Below are 3424 nucleotides of genomic sequence, written 5' to 3' on the forward strand. Positions count from 1 at the left end.
TGGGCTTCCTTGAACTGCTTGTTGAGATTCTCAAGGCCGGCGCCAATGCTAAACAATTCTCCCAAAGTTTTCTTCCTTTTGCTTCTTTCGGTCTTGGCTTCCTTCATGCTTTCAAGAGTTGCTTGTCCCTTTGCTCAAGGTCGTACCTCACATGGTTCTTTTTCTAAGCCATATCATAAAGGTTGTTCTCCACACCTTCTTTATCTTGATCGAGCTTGGAAATAATTGCTCTAAGGCGGTTGACCTCTTCAATGGAAACCAGAATAGGACCAGGTATGTCTAAATGGAAGGTTGGATGTATCACAAAAGGTAACTTAACTAGTTGGAACCTCTCATTAACCCATGAGGTATAGGATTCTTTAGTTAAAGTATGATTCCTCTTCAACTTATTCTCCCTTACATGTACCTTCTCCCATGCTTAGGTGATCCTTCTAAGAAATTCCTTATGTGTGATATCTCCATTGTGTAAGATGAACTCTTCTACCTCGTTGTTCTTAGGCCTTCCACATATTGGGTTCCCCAATTGTATCATAGATAATATGGGATAGTTTATACACCCCTTAGAACCAATAAGGGATACGTTAGGAAAATTCCCACATTTGGTGATTATGTCCTTAGCTTTTATGAAAACCAGGGGATGGATTTCTCAGTAAGAGACATAAGCCCTTAAGCCCAAGCGTGATTACCTTTGGTCTCTACCCTATAAAGGTCCTTGTAGATATGTGAGGCAAACCATTGGTATAACAAAGGAATGCAACAATGTAACAATCCATTCTTCTTATCATGGCAAATGGTCAAAGTGTAATACACGTCAGCTAATAGAGTGGGCACGAGATCTACCTCTCGATTCTTCATATACTAGAAGGCACTAACAATAGCAGGATCGACAAAATCAGCCATATTCAGGAAGAGGACTATCCCCAAAATTATTAAATCTAAAACATCAACAAAAGACCCCTACCTCTCTAAACCAGTCAACCTTTGAGCTACCCCTTCCAAGTAACCTCTTTTAAGCCCTTGAATATCCTTATCTTCCTTATAGTGTAGCAGTAGGTCTTCGAAAGATATCCTCAAAGTCATAGATAATTTTTTAGGTTTCACCTTTTGCCCCATACCAATATAGGGTCCCCTTTTATCCTTTGGCAGATCCAAGTACAATCCCAATTCTTCTAGCGTGGGAGCTAGTTGAAAATCTTTGAAGAGGAAGCAACATAGGGGTGGATCATAAAACAATGTCAGGGAAGTTATGTCCTCCACCTTCACGGGGACTTCCAAGAGATCAAGAATCATTCCATACTTGAGCGTGAATTTCCTTTGAACAAAATTAGGCATTAAGTCATGGAAGACCTTCAGTCTTTGTACATCAGGCATTTATGCCTTAATGCATAGGGTTTTTCTCTTATTTGAATCCATCTTTCCAATGTATCTACAACAAATTTTGAAATTCCCCACAAAATGAATATATGCAAAAAAGCTTGTCTTAATGCATATGACATGATGACATGTATTTTCTTTAAGTTTTGAAGCTTTAAGGTGTGAGATAAAGATGATATGCAAGCATGACCTAGTTAGGGTAGGCTCCTTATGATAGGTCAAATCTAGGTTTAGACTGCCAATTCCCCTCACTTGTATGCTATAAAGTTTTTGTAGGATCTGTAGCGGTGTATTCGTCGCTATATGATCTATTGATTAAATCATAAGCAAAGTATACAATAACATAGAGTCGCCACCGCACTTTTATTTATCCTAAGGACTGGTTAAAAAGCGAACAAAAACCTAAGAAGTTTTACACGTAGAAAACTAATAAAAGATCAGAGATCGAGGTAAGGGGTAAATTACGCAATGGGAAGGTGTTAGGCACCCAATGCGTCCTAGGTACTCCTAGGGAGCCCTTTTCGCACTTTGTTGTTTGAAAATTATTATTTGTCATGACATAAGTATTGTGCAAACATGATTGGGATGATGAGAAAAGAATGTACAAATTAATTATTGGGTTTGAACGGATGAACCCGCTGCCTACGTACCTTCCATCAAAGGTAAGGATCAAAACGCCGTAGTTCGGCTAAAAAATTTCCAAAAATTAGTGAGTTCAATTTTAAAACAAAAGCTCAAAGGTCTTACGTTACCCACGGGAGAAAACTCAACCTTATATAACAACTAGTCCACCATGTGAGAAAAGCTTCAACTTGCCAGAGAGGGGTTAACCCTATAATAGGCAAGGAAGGCTTACAATTCATCTACTAAGGACAAATAGGTGAGATTAATATCAACCAACTAGGGTAAATCAAACCTATAGCTAATGTATGAAAACTTAACAAATATGGACAAAGCCACAAAATCATTTGAATGGGTGAAGTTATTTGGATTATTTACAAAAAGGTCAAAGTATGATTAAAGTCAATTCAAAATGAAGTATTTACAAAAATGAAGTTTGGAAAATCATGGACTTAAGGTCCAAGTTTCTAATTTGGAAAGAAGGTGAGAATGTTTGCACAACACTTATTTCGATCTTTTTAAAACATGTGTGAAAAGGTAGGACACAATGGGATGAATGGATAATGGTGGAATGTATGTAAAACTTCTTAGAAGGGTCCGCCTCTTGAAATCATATGGGAAATGATTCAAGTGGGTCCTTAGGAATAGGCTATAAATGAGCAATAATATGAACATGGTAACAGATGAAAGTAAATAAAAGCGGATACTGGATGCCACTCAATGGTCTTATACCTGTCTCCTAAAACAAGCAAGGATATCAGAAGCCACTCTATGGACTTACACTAATCTCCATCAGAATAAAACAAAAACAAAACAGGGAAGTCAACTGCCAATCCATCTGGACTTATGTTAACCTCCACAGTATGATCCTAGGAATACAAATGCCACATCACAGGGACTTACAATGAATCCTCACATACACCGAATAAATGCACTAGGCAATGGGTATGAGTGACCAATGAGGTCTTACACTCTACCCCTTCCATGTCATGGGAACAGATGCCAGCTTACAGGGACTTATAACTGGTTCCTCAATGGGTAAGCAAACAATGTCACAAGGACAAATGACATAAACATGCACTAATGGCAATCAAAGGTAAAATGCACAATGGCAATCAAGTAATCATGTATGATGAATCAAATAATCAATCACATAAATTCAAGTAGCACACGCTATAACCATTCATGAGGCTCAAGCAAAAGGGTTTGACTATGAAAGTCCACTGTAAGAGGTAAGTGTCGCTCTTAACCTGGCCATTGAGGGGCTCAGGTGAAGCAGATGAAAGGATATGAGGGGTGTGCCTCATTGCTTCTATCTCAGGTCCGAGAGAGCATGTAAATATAAGAATGTGGGGGAGTTCAGAAAGATGGAACTCTTTCCCCAATTAGACTCGATAGATCTTGGGTATGGATCTCAATGCTACAACCA

Source organism: Lathyrus oleraceus, chromosome 4 (genome assembly GCF_024323335.1).
Source record: "Lathyrus oleraceus cultivar Zhongwan6 chromosome 4, CAAS_Psat_ZW6_1.0, whole genome shotgun sequence".
Classification (NCBI taxonomy): Eukaryota; Viridiplantae; Streptophyta; class Magnoliopsida; order Fabales; family Fabaceae; genus Lathyrus; species Lathyrus oleraceus.